Raw genomic sequence first — 20,755 nt, 5'->3', positions numbered from 1 at the left:
AATACACACACCCCAGTCACATGGAGGTTACTGTGACCACCAAAAGGAGCATTCAACCACACCACAAGTGCCACCTTCAACAATTTCAACACCACACCTGCATGAGCACCAACACTAATGGTTAGATGCAAAGTCACATGTACAAAGGGAACACATGCACCAAATGCAATGCAACATCACCTGCATGCATAGACATGCAGTGATACATGGGGCTGCCAACAAACCAGCACACACAAACACCTAACACATCGGCACCTTCCATATACATACACCACTCACTGACAATGGCTTCAGGAATACATTTACAGGGGTCATTAAGACATGAGTGTGAAAAGTGGGTTGGCGTAGCAATGGGAAGATGCATGAGGGACGAATGTATGCCAAAACATAATCACGTTGCATCTGTAATGCCACTCATCAGTACACATCATATACATTCCATGGAGTGACATGTCTCCTTTTCTGTTCACTCTGCAACCAGACAATGGAGGAAGGGGCCCCTGAAAAATGCTCCAACAGCAGTGAGGAGGATGGCAGCATCCGGCTGTCCAGTGTGCTCCCACCCAGGAGGCCCAGGAGGAAGAAGACTATGGGGACTACATCTCCCCCACACAGGAGGAGTGCTATGCAGTGTCACCGGTAGCAGACATGTGTGTGGGCCTCAAAATTACTATGCAGGCAGAGGCATACAAGCAGGACACCAGCAGTGGAGACTCCACACACATCACCTCCTTCTACCATCACTCCCCAAAATGTGCCTCACAAGGTGCATCACCTGAACCATGCCCAAGTGCCAGGGCCTGAGCTGCTGCTACACTTGGATCCCTCCCTCAGGCTGTACCACTACCACCACCACTACTGCAGCCTGCAGGACCATCTGTGGTGGAGCCACCTGAGTGGCTACAAGAATTCCTGCAACAGTGACGGCTCATGGTCAACACAATGGCCGAGGTAGGGCGCAACACTTGCTGGGATGTCCAGCCACCTGAAGGGTATCAATAACACAGGCAAGTACATAAACATGAGCATATTAGGGCTGGGCACGGGCTTTGAGACTGCAGATGAGGCACACCTCAGAGTAGCAGGGAGATTCTACGGGCTGCTAATGAGGCATGGCACACCCATGAGGAGACCCGAGATGGTGGACAGGGCCATGCAGGCTACTTGCACCCGACCTCATGAGCCACAACCTGCAAACAGGCAAACCACTCGCCAGAGTCCCACTCAGCATGAAGGCAGCCAAGCCATTGGGGTGGAGGACAACTTGGCCTCCCAGGCATCCTCTGCTGAACCATAGGCCAAAAGGTAATATGGGAGGCCCAGCAAGCAGCCCCTGACACTGCAATGCTTTTGAAATGTAATGTTTTTTACTACAAACATGGGGCCTCATTACAAATGAGGCGGTAAGGGGTTAACGGTGCCGGTAAAGGTGCCTGCGCCGTTAACCCCATGCCACCTCAGTATGAGGTCCCCTCGCGGGACCCGCTCTGGACGTCTGGTCAGACCAGACCTCCTTTGCGGGTCCGGCAAGGGGACCAGCATGCTAACAACGGGCCCGTCATTAACGGGTGTGTTGTTAGCATGCTCCACATTCCCATTGAGCCCTATGGGGGTTCAAATGGGAATGGGGATGGTCCGGGTCCATGTTCTTTGAATGGGGAAATACCGGGTCCTCCAAAGTCGGAATGGCCCGGTATTTCCCCATTCAGGGACCACAGACCCGGACCCGAGTTTGGAGGCAGTGATGCCCTTATTAAGGGCATGGCTACCTCCAAACTCGTAATGAAGCTCATGGAGTCTGTATGAAATGCATTCTGATGAGCCTAGAGCAGAATTGGACATTTTTCTTCCTCAGTGAGATCTGCATTTAATGGAAGTTTGAACACAGATCACTGGCAAACATGTTTTTCATCAAGGCTCACTGCTTATATTATTCTGCATTGCTTCAAGGATTGTGTTGAAGAATAGTGCTGGCTGGCGTCTGATAAACATTGCAGGAGCTGAAAGCAAGCTATGTTGTCTTTCACGCTCCTATGAGAAAGGGAAGTGTTTACCTCTTGGGGTTTCCATGTGACATTTTGGCCGCATGCCCATGGAGGCTAGCAACAGGTGAACTTGGAAAGTCAGACATTTCTGGATAAATATTGTCCTGCAATTATGGGAGGTTTTAATTGGAGAGAACCAGATTAGGAGATCAGAAGTCACTTTGAGGAAAGTATAGACGTATTGCATTCTATTGCCCATTAAGCACAAATCTTTCTGTTTGCCCGGTTTGGAGTTTCCCAGTGCAGCTCTAGCAGAGATGAGAAGTTCTATAGGTGGCACTTTAACAGTGAATTATAATTAATCTTTTATGTAGTATTTCTGTTGCATTTATTCATTACTGAATGTTTAATTTGGATGCTTAAAGAGCCATTTTCTAATCTAGCTGAGTATGTGTGTGTGTATAATTGCCTTTTAAGTGCACAAGTATTTTTCATTTAGTGAACTGGGGAGAGAAATAAGCACTATATCTGTGCACTTTTTGGACAAGCAAAACATTTGGCATCACTGACATTCGGCTGTCTTGTGCTGTAAAATTCCGGGCATCCAGAATCTGTGCTTGTGCATTGAAAGGCAAGATTTACAGCAGGTTTTCTTTTTCTTTCTTTGAAGTGAGAGCTTAGCTGGGTTGATAAGCATTTTGTGTGTGATTGATTTGCGTGGCTTTATTCAGGTCGCAATGAATTATTTATTGTACATAGATTGTTGTAAATTGCTGTAAATATGCTTTCCTTGTTTAAGAAGTCAAATAAGGGTTCTTCCGCTGGCAGAGTTTCTTGTAATATTTTTCCTGGCTGGACTGAAGGTCTGTATGATGCATTGGCTAATGAGTGGGCTTGTGCTGCTGGGTTAAATGAGCCGTGGGATGAGACCTTGGGCAGTGCTGGCCCTAAAGAGGTTATAAAGCAGATGCATTGCGGTTAGCGAAAGAATTAGCTGCTGAGAAACACATTTCACTGATGCAACACTTGAAGTTGAAAATGTGGCATGACAAAGCATCTAGATATCAGGAAGTTGCTGAGAGAGCAGCTGTCAGAGTTGCTCGATATAAATATAGAAAGAGAAGGGGCAATGTCAACAAATGGAAAGTTGCTGCAGTGATTGACACTGCTGGAGCAAATTTGGAACCTGATTTGTGGGATGGTGATATATGGGATTCAAATGAATCAGATTGTAGTCCTGAAGTGAAAGCAGAATGTAGACTGATCCCGGATGCAAAAACTGTTACTGCTAACCTAGTGACTAAACATAGGGCTGCCCTGCACCCACACAATCCAGGTGGTGGTGTTGTGGATTTGACCACACTAGAAGATTATACACAACAGGAAGTGGGTTAAAATATTACTTGATTGTGGCAGATGTCAGGGGAGCCCTTGCTCATCTGGATGGTGTGCATGTATGATGGGGTTGCTGGGTGCCTGTTAGTAGATTCCCCATGTTTCTTGCCTTTATCCACTGACACCAATAAGCAAAAAATATTGCAGGCTGGACCTCCACTTGATGCAAATTGTCAAGCTTCGCAGGTGTCTTTATTGCACCTAGCAGCCCAGGGTTGTAAACGCAAATAATTCATTACCCCGGATTGGCCCACTGGAGTAAAGAAGTTGTATACTATAAAGGAGGCAGTTTAGAAAATCAGAGAACATGCTATGAAAGAAATAATTCATGTGGATGAACCGATACATATGGGGGTGGTGCCATTGTCAGTGTCAACCAGAAATATGGAATATGGTTATCAGAACTACCCCACCTGCATGTAAGAGTGTCATTATGACTTTGTTGATGGGCATGACTGGTGAATTGGTGGATGCTATTCGGCAATTATCAGTTCTAGGTGTATGGGACAAAGGTGAAAACAAACCGAGAGAGAGAGAGAGAAAGGGAGAGAGAGAGAGAGAGAGAGAGAGGGAGAGAGAGAGAGAGAGAGAAGTGTAGTGAGAGAAGAGCAAAAGGCAGGAAACAAGATAGTAGAGATTCCCATCTGTCAAGAAAGGACATGTTTCTGGTATTGTTGAAAGATAGTGTGCCACGGGAGGAGATTGATGGTATTAAAACCAGGGAAATGTATGGGTTCTACAAAAAGAGGGCTTGCGGGGAAAGAGAGTTATAAACAAGCTAAGAGACAGGTGGTCTCCAAGCAGAAAAGGGACACTTCACCTTGAGGAGTGCCAGATACTATCACCTTCATTGAGAACATACAGATGTTTGAGGGAACCTGGCATGCTGTGTTAGATTTGGCAAATGCATTTTTCTTTGTGCCAATTGCCAAAGAGTGCCAGGAGATTTTCACATATTTGTTTCTTTCTCATCTTTTAATGAGTTTCTTTATTCTTCCCCTTTTCACTGCCTGCAGACCATCCAGTCGTTGATGTCCACCAACCTTCTCTATCCTAACCCTTTCATTATTCCCAGCTAATGGTATTTCACCTGTACGTATTTCCTTCCCTCCCTCTCTTCTTCTTTCTCTTCTGCTTCTTTCAGACTTGGTGCAATCTTTGCTTTTGCTCTCATGTTTTCCTTAAACATTTTTGCTGTTGCTAAGCCCTGTTGTTTTCTCTGATTCAATATCCAGAAAGTTCCTCCATTTCTTACCTTTTGATCCACCAACCTTCTTAATTCTGCTCTACTCTTTTCCCAGCTACACTATTTTGCTGCTCTTCTTATTTGTCACCCCAGTTATAAACTGTCTCCTCTCTCTTTCATTTACCATTCCTCGATCCACTTAATTCTTGGTCTCACTTATGACTGTTCATTCAGTTTTGACTTCTTTACACTGGTTATCTTTTGAATCTATTCTGTTTATTCACTTTTTGGTTTTGGTGTATTTTCGTGACACAGACACAAAAATATCACCAACACCATTGCTACAGAGAAGAGAGCTAGTAAAGGGGTACAAGGAAGATTCCTAAACGAAAACCCCCCCAAAAAATATAATAAAAAAATGTGATCCTTTTGTTTTCGGCCCTATTGCGTCGATCCTTTGACCATTCGATCCTTTGTAGTCGACCTTTTGACCGGACACGTTCCATTTCATGTGTCTGTCACTTTTCAAAGCAGGGGCCGCAAAGGGTGGGATTTTTCTTACTGATTGGCCAATAATGTAACAGTCACCTTTGGGTCATGTTATACCGATGATTGCAAAGTGCTGATTTGTACAGTTCTGTATCAGGCTAGGCTGGTACAAGGGGGTGAGACAGTACCTAACTGCTGATTGGCTGATTGCTGAACCAAGCCAGATGAACTGTACTTTTGTTGTTTGTCAAGCTTGCTGTGTTCGGTGTCAGGAGCAGCACTCGCAGGAATCCCAGATACAATTGTAGTCTGTCAGGAGTCCAGAGTTTCAATGAGCATGGTGGGCAGCACTTGTGATCCTGAAGAGATGAGCAATCAGATGTTCGCACAGTTGAGGTTTGGTAGAGCGATTGTATGCCTCCCCGCTGCTTCCTCTTGTATGTTTTTGGCATTTGCTCTCCTTCCGTTCCCTGATCTGTGGTCATCCGTGACTGGGTCGAGTTCTTCGCCCGTGGATAAATTGATCATTGAAAGGAGTCTGCTCTCTCACCTCAGTCACTTCATGTCTTTTCCTTCATGGCCACATTGGAATGCCTTTTCTTGTTATATTTGGAAACCTGTTATCAGATTTGCCTGCTGGCCGTTTAGTGTTCAGCACTCTGGCATCATAATTGGTGCCCATCAGACCTGCCACTGGGGTGCTCATAGATATATAGACTGACTGCTAGCAATAACTGAATTATGGTCTCTGAGACCTCGAACATCACCATTGATTTGCTTGGGCTTCCATGGCCATAACTGCTAGTGTTGCGTGCTGATGCTGGCTTTACCGCTGAACAATTAACAGAACAGGGCCTATTCTAGCAGTTCAGGTGCCCTCTTTTGGACCCTTAAGTTTCTTTGTCTATATTTCTCTATGTCTGTGGATTTACTTGCCACTATATTTTCTTAAAAGACAATCTAGGCATTCATTTGCAAAAGTCTCTTTTAAGCACTAAGAATAAAACACAGAATAGTTAAGAAACAATGTAAGGGATTTCAGCTTAAATGAACAACCACTGACAGTCATCATAACTAGCACAGTCTGAGCCGTGTGGTTTGTGGGTTGCGAAGGCAATTGTCTAGAGATAACACACAGACCTGCATGCGAAAGGACGACAGGGTACACTCAAGCAGGCAAATGTCGATTAAACTCCCCACAATCACAATATATTCTTCCACTGTGGTAATTATGTACTTTGCCTCTTATATTCGTTCCTAGGAGCCGGATTGTGCATAGGTACAAATGCTACAGAGGAACATCTATCTTTAAGAGGAATCACAAAGTGAAATAAAAATTACCAATGGAACCCTTTCACTATGTCTCTTGTACACAGTTCTTCTCTGTCGATGAATTGGTCTACAGTCTTATTTAATTGCCTTTTAAGACAGGAGATTTGGTAAAAAAGATATATAGGGCCTCATCACGACCCTGGCGCTCCCCTTCCTTCCGGGAGCGCCGATTACAAGTTTCCCATCACGGGACCCGGATTGCATGCCTGGTAAAACCAGGCGTGCTTTCTGGGTCCCGTGAGGGGAAGAGGGAGGCAATAACGGGCCAGATGTAATCTGCCCATTATTACCTCCCTTCCCATTCCCATTGAGCCCTATGGGGGCTCAAATGGGAATGTGGAAGGGTTCCTGCATGGAGGACTTACTGCATCCTCCTATCTCGGAGTAACCCGGTAAGTCCCCATTGCAGGAACCCGGTAATGGAGCCCGGAACAGTTGCAGCCATGGAAACTAAAAGCTCCATGGCTACCGCCGTTCTCGTAATGAGGCCCATAGACTATTTTAAATTGTTTTATGTTTCATTAATATGCCTTAGTCAACACATTGGGCCTCATTACGAGTCCGGCAGTAGCCATGCCGGAAAAACCGGTAGGCTGTTGGCGGACCCGCAATACCATTCCGCCTCTGTGATTGCCAGAATCACCAGGGCGTTACAACCCCGGTGACCCGGTAATTCGGGAGGCGGAATTCTGTAAATCCCCATTCCCATGGACTCCATAGGGATGGGGAACAAGGAAACACTGGTTCCGTCTATGACAGAACAAAAACTGGTAAATACACTTGCACACCAAATTAATAACAATTCAAATTTGTAAAATGAGGACTGTTCCAAATAGTGATTACAGAGTTCAAGGTGCAGGGGAGAAAATACACAGCCTTGGTATCTAGGCTGGAAACATATGCAAAAAAGAGAAAGCAATCCGTGAGGGATAGCCGCGTCCCCTGCACACTGTCTAACAGGCCGAATGGCCTAATGGAGTTGATAATCCGAAGATTATTTTGAAAGTTTATGAATTTCTTTATATTCAAAATACAGAAGATTTAGGAAAAACACATTCAATAGACAATTAGTTATCATCAACAGTAAATTCTGTTATTTATTTGTGTTTTCAAGTGCCCAATGCGTTTCGAGTCGAAAAAAACTCTTCATCAGGGGCGACATATTCATCAAACAATTTCTATAAAAGGAAAATTATATACAATATATTAGTGCTTTAGATAGACTTAATGGTGAACAAAATCTAACAACAAAATCACATTTGTTATGAAGACAGTAATTAGCTTAAACATTTTAGCTGTATTGGTGGGTAACACATTCTATTGAAAAAAAGCCCAACATTACCCTAGTCTTTCCACATTCACCAAGTTAGTGTGATTATGCCACATATGTGTCTATAAAGAAAATAGGTAGCCGGCCCTATATTTTGCCTTTGGCGCAGTGAATTTTGGGGGGATAATTTATTACTAAGGAGTGCAAATTATTGTGCTGCATTGATGCAAAATGACCTCTTACCTTGAGTTATGCTAATAACCAGCAAGGACTCAGAGGGTAGACGATTGTGTATTGTCCACTAGGCTCACGGTAACTAGTTCTTTTAAATCTGTGACCAATGGGGACCGATGGCAGAAGCGAATCTCTCAAGCCTAGAGAGAAGGAAAGATATTTTATAACAATGTATGTAGAAAGCTTTCTAAAAGAAAAAAATAGGCTTAGAGCCCAAAGTTAAGTGCGTTTACTAAGTAGTTTTACAGTCCGGTCTAAACACTTACTTCGATTCACACCAGCAATCTAGGAGGAGTTCAGGAGCCGTAGGAAACGGCAGTTGAATGAGCCTCTCTCACATTTTGCGTGTTTTTATATTGTTAAGTGTTATGACGTCACTCGCGCATGCGTTGGCGGCGTCACGCTTACGCATGACGTCACCCGCGCATGCGCGGAGTGATGTAAACAATCCCCCATGTTGTGTATGAATTGAAATGCAGCATTCTACCATAGGCGATCCATATGAGGAAGCAACGACATCGATTTTTAAGTATATGGCGTTACTTAATAAAAAGTGATGGCCGTAGATGTGTATTTCTAATCTAAAATTTGAAATAGCGGTAATCCATGAACCTCGATATGGGCAAAAGTGGGTCAAACGGGCTAATGATTAGGAATTATTCCTCTTTTGGATTCTGCTATGTCATTGTGATTGTAATGTGTGTTTTCCTTATGCTCCACTGATTAACTAAGAAACGTTTATAAGGGTCTGAAAAATGCTAAATGTGTTGAACAAAGTTTCCACGACAGTATTGTTGATGATATATACACAAATTATAATTACATAACATCACAATTCAGAGAGCAACCTACCCTCTTCAGTTGCCCTAGTACAAAAGCCTAATCATTAGCCCGTTTGACCCACTTTTGCCCATATCGAGGTTCATGGATTACCGCTATTTCAAATTTTAGATTAGAAATACACATCTACGGCCATCACTTTTTATTAAGTAACGCCATATACTTAAAAATCGATGTTGTTGCTTCCTCATATGGATCGCCTATGGTAGAATGCTGCATTTTAATTCATACACAACATGGGGGATTGTTTACATCACTCCGCGCATGCGCGGGTGACGTCCTGCGTAAGCGTGACGCCGCCAACGCATGCGCGAGTGACGTCATAACACTTAACAATATAAAAACACGCAAAATGTGAGAGAGGCTCATTCAACTGCCGTTTCCTACGGCTCCTGAACTCCTCCTAGATTGCTGGTGTGAATCGAAGTAAGTGTTTAGACCGGACTGTAAAACTACTTAGTAAACGCACTTAACTTTGGGCTCTAAGCCTATTTTTTTCTTTTAGAAAGCTTTCTACATACATTGTTATAAAATATCTTTCCTTCTCTCTAGGCTTGAGAGATTCGCTTCTGCCATCGGTCCCCATTGGTCACAGATTTAAAAGAACTAGTTACCGTGAGCCTAGTGGACAATACACAATCGTCTACCCTCTGAGTCCTTGCTGGTTATTAGCATAACTCAAGGTAAGAGGTCATTTTGCATCAATGCAGCACAATAATTTGCACTCCTTAGTAATAAATTATCCCCCCAAAATTCACTGCGCCAAAGGCAAAATATAGGTCCGGCTACCTATTTTCTTTATAGACACATATGTGGCATAATCACACTAACTTGGTGAATGTGGAAAGACTAGGGTAATGTTGGGCTTTTTTTCAATAGAATGTGTTACCCACCAATACAGCTAAAATGTTTAAGCTAATTACTGTCTTCATAACAAATGTGATTTTGTTGTTAGATTTTGTTCACCATTAAGTCTATCTAAAGCACTAATATATTGTATATAATTTTCCTTTTATAGAAATTGTTTGATGAATATGTCGCCCCTGATGAAGAGTTTTTTTCGACTCGAAACGCGTTGGGCACTTGAAAACACAAATAAATAACAGAATTTACTGTTGATGATAACTAATTGTCTATTGAATGTGTTTTTCCTAAATCTTCTGTATTTTGAATATAAAGAAATTCATAAACTTTCAAAATAATCTTCGGATTATCAACTCCATTAGGCCGTTCGGCCTGTTAGACAGTGTGCAGGGGACGCGGCTATCCCTCACGGATTGCTTTCTCTTTTTTTCCGTCTATGACAGAGCCAGTGTTTCCATGTCCGCCTTCAGGCAGGTGGTGTTACTCCTGCCAGGTCAGACCTGGCGGGAGTGACACCTCCCGCCTGCAGGACTCAGAATCAGCCAGTCCGGAAACAACGGTGGTGGCGGATTTACCGCCCCCCTTGTTTCCGGACCGGCTGACTCATAATGAGGCCCATTGACTTCTCATATATCACCATATCACCTCTGAAATAGCCTTACTGCCCCCCTCCATCTTGAGCCGGATCTTCCTAAATTCTGGAAACTCCTTAATACATTCTTCTTCTCCTCTTCCTCTCTCTCCCTCTACCCAGCTAACCTTTCTCTCTGCTCTATCCCCCTCTCCCTCCTTTTCCGCACAGCCTGCCAACTGGCTGCTTGGTATACCTCAGAGTCTCACATGTCCCAGGCACCCCCACCAGTCCTCTCGCACTAGCCTCCAGACCTTGCACCTGCCTCATAGCTACTGGACGTGGTCAATTGACCCATGAGAGTGGCATCTCTCAGCACTTACCCCAGCGTCTGACTGACAGGGCTCACTTTGTCCTCCCGTCACCCCACCTGCACTTAGCCCCCTCCTCCCCTGCACCTGTCTGTGCACTTGCACGATCTGTATGTACCATGCCTGAAGATCATCTATCTGTTTTTCCTTGTCTCTTCTCCTTGCATGGTCGCGCCTCAATGCACTTAGAAAAACTGCAGAATCATTGTCAGACCTATTTCCTGTTATCTACACTGTCAACTATACTATATGCACTTGTTCCATGCACTTCCACTGCCTAGTGCAGACTTGTATTGTTCAGAAATTCAAGGACTTTGAATGACTGTTGTGTTTCCCCTTGTTCCCTCCCTCCTTGAGCACTTCGAAACACTTACTGTATATAGGTGCTTTACAAATAAACAATACCAAAACAGAAATTTTATTTTTACCATTTAAAATCATTATCACAGAAAAAATAAAAAATAAAAAGAAAATAGCACACATTCCAACCAGTGCTCAGGGATAATCATTATACAAATCCAACAGTTTCACTACTTTTACGACTTCTAATTATAAAAACATTTCATGCCATGAGGACAGTCAGTGCCATAAGTCCATCGTCTGAAGCCACAACTGGGCACTTACAAATCACCCAAATGCATTGATCATCGATTCTCTTAACCCTTGACACTCAATCATAATTTGAAACAGGGATTGACAAGTTTAATTTTGACACACAGGACATAGCATGCCCAGCTCGCTCAAAGTGTACCTTTGTGCCCTGTCTTTTATACTGTCTGGGAGATTGAACAGGTTTCAGGTGGGAATGGTTGAGAAGGGAGGCCTGACCTTGCCTGGCCTCATTATCGGGACAAAATGGAGATTGCCCATAGTAATCCAAGGTACATTGGTTCCTATGGGCAATCTTTGTAGCTTTGTTCCTCTTCTTCCTCGTCCCAGCGGTTTTCCAAATTGGGGACGGGGAGACAGGGTAAGATTCACAATATCCTGCTAGGGTTGGGAAAGAAGTATGTTTGGTAATTACAGAAAGAGGAATACCACATTTCACCCGTGGGCATCCCACTCCCAATTCCCAGGATCCCTCCACCCAGGTGATCCTCCAACACTGGTCCACCCCAAGAGTTTGGATCCAAAGGCAAAGGCCGTGTCCTGGCCACCTGAGCAGAGGATCCAGGGGAAAGAAGTGAGGAAACCCCTCTGGTTTCTCACACAACCCAACAGAAACTTGCGATCAGGCACTGCACTCCTCCTGGTGAACCCCTACTTCAAATCAACCAGAACAGGAGGCTCCACCATCTTCGTCCAAGCCCCCACTATCTGGAACTCAATTCCTCCTAAGATCTGACTATTAGAGGATCATTTGGTATTGCAGAGGGCCCTCAAGACATGGCTATTCCACCCTGCACCCTGACAAACGCTGCCCCCTTGTGCCATCTAATCACTACAGGCTGGCCGGGGGAGCAAGGACCATCCGTGCATTCAGTAAATGATGGTAAGAATAATCTCTGTCGAACTACAGGTGGGGGTCCTGCACAATCTATGAAACCAAGAAGCCAGCAACAGCAGATGGGTAAGTATCACACTCCATGCTTATGGAAGACAGCTGAAGGCAAGGCCACTTACCCACACACATCTGCAACCATACTCCACTCCCACCGACATATTGCACAAACTCTAAACCTGCTACTTTCTCACTGTCTCTCTTGCCAACTTCAAAGCACCCATCCACTTGCTGGCTTGATATGGGTAGCTAGTAGGGGCCTGGCCACCCCAACCCAACTTCACTTTGGGTAAAGTACACACACACACTCTAAACTCCTTGGTCGAATTTCCAATACCTGCACTTCAGTCCCCCGTGTGTGTTAAACCTACAGCACGTTGGGGCCATACCAATGGTGAAAGGTGTTACCCAAATTACTACCGCTACTACTACAAGAGCACAAAGATGAAAACAAATTGTGAGCCAGTTTACAAGCATATACAAAGTGGAACATATACCAGGGACAAAACAACACAAAAAGAAAAATATATGTATATCTAAGACAACAGGTGGCTTATAAAAGTAACATTAACCTAAGGGGCAAATGCTACAAACTAAAGACAAGTTCTATTTAAATATGCAAAATTATTTTATTAAGCATAACTGAAGGCAGTGTGGCTTCAGGTAGGGAGGATGTGGGAGAGGGCAGGGAGAGCTCCCTCTTTATAAAGTAAGTTAAGTATAAGGCGAGTTTTGAAGAGATCCAAAGTTGGGATGGCTTTTATTGTTATGGATAGTGAGTTCTAGTGGAGCGGAGTAGGCAGGTAGAAAGAGCATAAGCGAAAGGAGGCACACGGAAGGTATGAGATTGTGAGATTTATGCAGAGGAAGATTAGCCAGTATGAGATGGTAAGTAAACTGAAATACAATCAGATGCATACTGTGGAATAAGACCATTGATGGCTTTGTAGATTAGTAGAAGGAACTTCAAAGAAGAGTGGCAGCGCACTGGAGAGGCAATCAGCATGTTCTTGGTAGGTAGAAGTGTGGGAGGGTCTAGTCAGGTTGTAGAGAGTGCAGGTAGCACAGTTGAGGACTTTGTCTAGAGTGAGGAAGAAGTAGAGAAGAAGGAGTGGGCATGAGCAGTAGTCAAGATTGCTGAGTACTGGAGTGGAGATTTAAATGTTTGCATCATGGTTAGTAAGAAAAGGGGTCATCTTATGAGTGTTGAGGAGGTTAATAAGAGCATCAGAGGCAGTGGTAGTGTTAAATTAGTGCAGTTGTAGATTGTTATCAAAGAGGACCCCATGATTGTGAGCCTTGGGTAAGGTTGCAATAAGGCCAGGTGGGAATGTGTTAAGAGAGGGGCAGCTGGGGATGGCATTGGAAGACAGGAGAAAGAACAATTACATTTTTAGAGTTCAGCATGAGGCAGCAAAGAGCCATCCAATGATGAATTTCAGTGAGACAGTTCATAATCTGTTCAGAGATGGCTGGGGGAAGGAGGGACATGAGAAACATATTTAAGTGTCATCAGCAAAAGGTGATAGTGAAAGCCGAAAGGTGAGAACATTCTTCCTAAATCAGAGGTATAGAGAGTGAAGAGTAGAGGTACAAGGACTGATCCTGGGTGGGCACTCGCAGGAGAGGGGAGAGGTCAGAGCTTTGCAAGTTCCAAGAGATATTAAAGAATTGGCCTTCCAGTCAGGAGAAGATCCAAGCAAGAGCAGATTTGCAAAATCCAAGGTCCTGGAGAGTATATAGGAATGTTAAGTGGACAACATCGCTGAACGCTGTAGAAAAGGTGCAAATAAAAGAGAGTTTGGAGGGGGAGTATTAGAGAGAAGTTTGAGGCAAGCATGGGAGTAGTTTGCTATGGAAGCCAGTTTGAAGTGGATTGCCAAGGCCATTATCCTCAAGGTACTTAGTTATCCGGTCGAAGACCACCCAAAGGGTTCCAACCAGAAGGACAGAATGTGAAGACAGTTGCAAAATGGCCCACTAATAGTCCCAGCAGAGGACATCAATCCCATGCAATGAGGAGGACTAGGAAGTGGATGAGGCATAGCCCTGTAAGGAGATTCAGCAGCCAAAGATTACATTGGAAGTGAGGTTCAGGGCACGGGTGCAAGCCAGTATGACCACACCACCCCAATCCTATAAATCCAGCAGCAAAGCTGTTTGGAAAAATCCTCCAGTAAGTCAGGGAAGTACAAGCCTCCCAACATACTTGAGCAGTGCCCCTTATCTCAGATAGATATACACATTCATGCATGGGCTGGCATAAGCACCCTCCTACCTTACAAAAGGTATACACATAAAGATGTTTGCAGCTGGCCTAACAGGCTGGTAATAAATAATATACAACCATACACTCAGTCCAACCACATACTTTGTGTATTGGCCTGTCCTGGGCAAGGGGCTAGTCTATGTGAATACAAACTGCTGCATAGGGTGCAGGACTGGGCTCAGAATGAGCCCAGGTTTGCACAAGAGCCCTTTTAGACATGTCTTGGGGATTCCCTAAACAAAAGAAATGCCACTAAATGAAATGGCTGAGATTAGTACTTAAAAAAAGACATTAGTACGCCAATGGCTACCATAAAGTTCATTGCGTTACTAATGCAGTAACATTGTCTGCAAAACTATATCACAGCTGCCAGCAGCCCACCCCATATAACCGTAGTAGTCTAACATAATTACATCTATGCCAAAATGTGCTTAAAAAACCCTTGTTTAAACACAATGTCGCCCATACGAATGCCAATAAGGCAGAATATTAACATGGTTTTCAGTGGCAAAGGGGACCTCGATAGAAGTTCTTCTGACCACAAAAAAGTATCAAAACAAGCGTGGAAACAAAAGGTTTAAGGGTCCCAAAACATGTGACTGCAGAGCCTCCTAAAATGGAATTCTGCCCTAAACGAGTGGTAAGGTTGGTGAAAAAGAGTAAGGTAGGATGGGTGGGTTGGGGTGAGGTACGCTGGGTGAGCATGGTGAAGGAGTTGGAATAGGGTGGCTGGTGCAATTAGATAGGAGCAGGAATGTGGGATGGAAGTGATGGTATAGAAGCAAAAGATGGTGGATGTACAATCATTAAGGCTTGACTAGATGTGAGAGTCCAGCGAAAGGGATGGATGATAGTGTCTTCAGCAAGGAAGAGATGGGCTGAAAGGGAAGGCACAGGGGAAAGAGCACAACAGTGGACAATGTGAGAGGGCTAGAAGTGAGAGAGTGGTAAGCTCCGAGACATGGTTTACCTCGTTACCCATTCCTTTTACTATCAGTGGCCCAGATGCGGGGACTGATGGAGAAGAGGGCTGGGTGGGGGTGATAGCAAAGAGGGCCAAAGTGACACCACTGTCAGGTGGGTGTCCCTCGGATGAAACGTGCAAGGGACGTCTGATCTGCTGAACAGTAACATGGAGAGTAGCGGTCAAGGCAACTCCTAGCAATCCCTATGGCCATAGGTGTGCATATGATAGCCTTCATGTTATGACAACTCACGCTCACCAGGCCATCTCCTTTCCTCTCTCAACTACCATCGCTATAATGATGCCACGCTGATGAAAAGCTAATAAATGGGAGAAAATGTACAAGAGAAAGAAAACAAAATGAAGGGGGAGCCAAAGAAAATGAAGAGAATATAATCTAGTTGAAGAGGTGGAAAGAGGATATTCATAAAGAAGAAATAAATACAATAACATGAGCGGAATGCAGGTAGAGCTGTTAGAACGGTTTTTGATGTTTAGTTTCACTGTAAATAAAAGGTAGTAACTTCACTAATGCAATTAAATCATGCTCAGTTTGGCAACCTCAGAAGGATGAAAGGCCGAGTAATCTCTTCTGGCTTTTAAACTTGTTATCTGCATGCTGAACACAACTCTCAACAGTTGGTACCATTTAGCTTGCTGTGCCTCTCACCCACAGCCAACATGCACCTCGAAAAAATAAAGAACCCTGTGAGTGATGGGGTCCAGGAAGAAGGACAGGCAGTAGCACACCAGCAGAAGGGAAGTGGAGGACTGAATAATGGAGAAGTGTGCACTGGCATATGAAGACTAGAAATGCATGTTCCTGGCATTTGGAGGTTGGCCAACACTGCATGTGGGAGCTGGTGCTAATTGTGGGAATTGTTGCTCGAGAAGAAATAGAGAGTTGGGTCACATGTGTTGATGGCCATTGAAACTAGCTGTACCTCTTGCTGGAGGGGGTGGGAGGGTGAGTTGTCGTAGCTGTAGCTGGGAAGGGAGGTTGGTCATAACTGTTGCTATGCATGATGCTAGCCATAGCTGATTGAGGAGACGTGGGCAGGCACTGCGCGTGTTTTGCGGAAGATGTAGACCAGTCAGACACATCCTTCTCAACATGTGAAGCATGTGTAGGCTACAAATAGTTGCTTGATACATGGACGCAGGCTCTGATTGTTGCTGGGCAAGTGGAGACTGGAAACAGCTATCATTAAACATTTGAAAATTGTGAATGTCTATTCCAGTTGACTATGGATAATCCACAATTCACCTACAAAGATATGTATGGAAGTATTGTCAGGCCTATCATGTGATACACTAAAAATATAAAAACTGATATTAATATTGGAACATAGGGGCTATCCCAGTGGGCTCTAAACTGCATAGATTTGCATTGTTCTTCTAATTCCCTGCAATTTAAATCTCGACCCACGTTAATATACTCTTTTAAATCGCATCAAGTATTTAGTGTTAGTTGTAATTACAATTGTTCTTTTACAACACACTTAATACCAGCGAGTGGTTTCTAAACAAAAGATCGTGTGTTTTAAGTGTGGGATTGGGAATCGAACCTGTGTTGCCCTGCATTGCCTTGCTTTTAAGCCACGTGTTGCCCCTGAGCTATCCTTCCTCACCAGTTTTGTAGAACACTGTGTGAAGCACTTCATTTCACAAGTATTGGCAAAGCCAACATGTTTTAGCGAAAGGCAACTGATAGACACTGTAATAACAGTATTAGTTGGCCATAAAATGGCAACAACTCAACATTATGTGATTACCTGGGTATATGATAGCGGAGCCTGGCAAATGGCTATCTAATACCACACACAAGAAACATCTTTTGTCTTTGTTTTTAACAGGAGTTCAGTGCAAGGAACAGATATAAATCAACTTGCCTTAAGACACACTTGGTCAACACATTTTTATTGCAGCACTAGTACATTTACTGCTGCAACTAAGCCCGTATCTCTCATCATACTGCTTAGAAATGATGATGCATGTTACTGCTTGATAGAGATAGATCAAAAGGATTCCAGGAGGGAAGGGGCACGTACTTGGGAATAGCCAGCGTGATTGGCATTGCTATGGGCAGTCAGTGTGTGGGTCAATAACAAAACAACCCCCAGAAGCTGTGGATTCTCCTCACATGTTTTACCCTCCTATCTCTACCCCAAAACAATGGTGTGGGCTATTAAGAGCCACCAAATAGCCAGAACTAAAAATGCATTTGGAGGACGTCCCATTCCTCTCTTCAAAGTGGTCCTGCACACCTTTCAAGTTTTCCCCATTACTACTGGGCCAACATTCTCTCAAAGACATAATTTGCCATTCTTTTCACCAAATATTACTAGGGGTGAACGAAGGAACACACGGGAAAGTGGGGGAGGGTGGCAGGGTACGGTGGAAAGCCCACCTGCACTTGTTTTAAAAGCCTGCGATGTTTTACAGTAGACTCGCAGAAATCGTGTTTAGGACTCAACCCCTAGCACTAATGAACAACACATGATTTGCTGGGAGCCCCACTGTCATTAAAACGGACAATTATATATTTGTCTTGCTGTGCTGGGGATTGCGAAGAAGTGACCAATGTTAAAAAATGGTCCTTGTTAAAACAACAAGCGACACGGCCCAGCATCCCTCCCACACACAGAAAAGGGGGTTGGGAACCCCTGGGGTATAGAGTCTAACTGTACTTACTGTCTGATGAGGACGATGGTAATCTGCCGGGCCCTGAAGAGATTTCCTTTGGGCTCTGATGTTAGTGGAGGCAGAAGGTTCACTGTTAGGGCAGCCCAACCGAAGTGGAAGTACCGGGCACTTATATTTTAAGTCAACATCCCCTGGTGGAGCCGAGCCTGAGCTGAATATGAAGTGGACGTCTCTAGTCTAAGCAGAACTTGATTAAAAGGGAAATAGAGAAGCTGACTGGCAAACATTATGCAACATGCACCTCAGGAGGATCAGTGCATGTGTCAGACTTCTGCAAAATGACCAGATGTCTCCATAGCTCACTCTGTCATTGCTTCCTTTCAATCTATTTCGGGGGTCTGAAGGGGCAAATAGTTCAAGTGAAGTCATGGGGCGATCTGTACCAAGTGTAAATGCTATGCGCTGCCCCTGACCTTCTTCCTCTAGTCTATGTCCTCATGGACTGTTACCCTATGTGTCTAACGTTGCTGGTCAAGACATGAAAAATACTGGCAATGTACCACGCTACACCCTTGACACTGTGGCACAGGGTCATAACCCTGTCAGAAGGGAGCAGGTAGCCTAGGTGGCCAACCAGAGCATTGCCAGAGCCTGTCCTCCCACAGAGGTGGTGAGAGGAAGTTGAGTGGGACCAAATTCCCTGACTCTCCACAGTGGTTACTGTTGTCTGAAAGAACTAGTACCACTGTACCATCCTCAATGCCTATCAGCCACTGTCCTAGCCAGGTTTCGAGTATTTTTATTTAAGGACTACTTCTCCCAGAAGCCCCCAGGCAGTGGCAAGAAAGACCCGGACTGGAGCTGGCAAAGCAAACTAACCACCTCAGGACGCACATTCAAGAATTTCTATGATTAGAAATACATGAACCCCAACCCATCACCTCTAGACAGACCGCTGGAAAAGAAAGAAAGATACCCCCTCCTGTTTTTGAAAGCAAACGCAGCAAAAACGAATGGTTTCTCAAAGCCGTCACTAAAAAAACACTGGGGACAAAAAAGTGGTTGGGGCTAACCAGACTATTCGAGAAGTCAAAGATATTCGAGAAGTCAAAGATCAAACCCGACCCCTTGGGATAAGCACAGGTAGTGATTGAACCACTAGGAAAGGGGTCTGGAAAGGCCAATGGGATCCAGAGGATATGCAGAGCAGGAGATGCTGTGCTGTAAGAGCCCAAGCCGGTCTTTGCTTGTATTAAAGGTATTCGGCTCAGGTCGGAGTGGAGTAGGTGGACTTAGAGAGCAGGTGGTCGATAGCACACAGCAGAGAAGAGTGCTGAGGAAATTGTGAGAGTGGTGAGAGTGTGGTACCAATTCAGGGTAGTGTAGTGAAGTGTGTGAAATTTGAGGGAGAGAGATATAGAGGGAGAAAGAAAGGTGAGAGGAAGGAAGCTGGTTAGAGTTTGAATGGGAGTGATTGTAGGTGTATGGGAGAGTGAGAGAGTGTGACAGTAGGGTGGTCGGAGAGCAAAGGTAGTAGTAGCAGCAAGGGTGAAGAGTAGAGGGAGGAAGATAGGAGAAAACAGAAGAGAATCTGGCAAGATCAGCGCGTGGAGAGAGTATACAGGGTATAAACAAGTGGGTGTTCAGTGAGAGAGGTGAGAGCAGGGATCAGTGATGAGAGAGAGAGGGGGACGATTAAGAGAGAAGAGATATGAGCTGAGGGGTTCAGATAAACGGAGGCAGGAGTGAGATAAAGAGAGGAGTAAAGTTAGATTAAGAGAGGGACTAGTAAAACGACGGAGGGGAGTGAAGGCAGAAAGAGCAGGAGAGATAGTGATGGGAGATGGGAGAGAGAAGGTTATTGAGAGAACATTAGAGAATCTTTGGCGTCGGCCATGAGAGGGAGTTGGAGAATCCTTTAGAAAGACATAGTGGGAGATAGTTCGATAAGGCCACAGCCCATAGGCTAGCCATATTAGAAAAGCAAGAAAAAGATAGAAGTTACTATTCCAAAGTACACCAGCAGGGGGCGTTGGGGTTCTAAGGCGGATGGAATCCAATGGAAGATTGAGAGAGCCGCAGGACTAGTGGGTGGAACTATTGTGACTTCAACCCCAATTACATTTTTATTACATCCTTGTAATGTATCACGCTACTAAGTGTTTTTTTTAGTGATCGTAGGATACAGAAGCAAACCACCTCACAAGTTGATTTGCCTACTGTTTATGGCTGCTCGTAAAATGTTTGTAATGCTAAAGCAAATGTAAGCACAATAAAAACGGAACAGTGGGCAAAGCTGTGATAGAAATGTCTAAAAGAACAGCCAGCTAAGATGTGCCGGCTAAACCCCGCACCTCCTGAAGGTTTTGCACCAGTATTCAGATTGGTCCTGTCCAGACTGGATTACTGCAACTATGCCTACAGGGGGCTCTTGAGTTATGGCACAAAGTTTATTTTACATCATTCTAGAAATGACCACATCACAAGCACCATTAAGTGAAGTCAGTGATTCCCATACATTGAACCGCATAATATAGAACCACTTACGTCGTGCACGAGGAACAGCTGCTTGGCCATATGTAAGCCTGGGCGCATAAAGGCTGCCAAACGCCGAATCACTTGAATTTTCACTGTAATCAGATTATTTAGGTTGGGGAAACCTTTAACAGATTTAGGCGGCATATTCAGGGTAGGCTCTTGCCAATTCATGCTGATGAAATGTTGCTGGAAACATTGGGTTGAAGAGGTCAGCTCTTTTCGCGCTTGCACAATTCACAGCAAGCAGAGAAGAAAGTCTCTGAAATAGGTCAGTAGTGCAGGACCTTTCCTTAGAAAGTC

The 20,755-nt window shown here is 44.4% G+C and overlaps 1 protein-coding gene across 2 annotated transcripts in view; it reads right to left on the bottom strand.

Annotated features, from left to right (window-relative positions):
- Positions 1–18,141, bottom strand: part of LOC138503497 (astacin-like metalloendopeptidase) — a 194,988-nt gene extending 176,847 nt beyond the window's left edge. The window contains exon 1 of one of the 2 annotated variants that reach the window (XM_069623277.1): positions 17,966–18,141. The gene's annotated coding sequence lies outside the window, so the exon portion shown is untranslated. The remainder of the gene's footprint in view (positions 1–17,965) is intronic. The other variant, XM_069623278.1, reaches the window with a different exon arrangement.
- Positions 18,142–20,755: the final 2,614 nt, after the last annotated feature.

This window comes from Ambystoma mexicanum, chromosome 11 (assembly GCF_040938575.1).
Source record: "Ambystoma mexicanum isolate Mex_15411 chromosome 11, UKY_AmexF1_1, whole genome shotgun sequence".
Taxonomy (NCBI): domain Eukaryota; kingdom Metazoa; phylum Chordata; class Amphibia; order Caudata; family Ambystomatidae; genus Ambystoma; species Ambystoma mexicanum.
The sequence above is the reverse complement of the archived record's forward strand: the minus strand, read 5'-3'. Positions and strand labels throughout refer to the sequence as shown.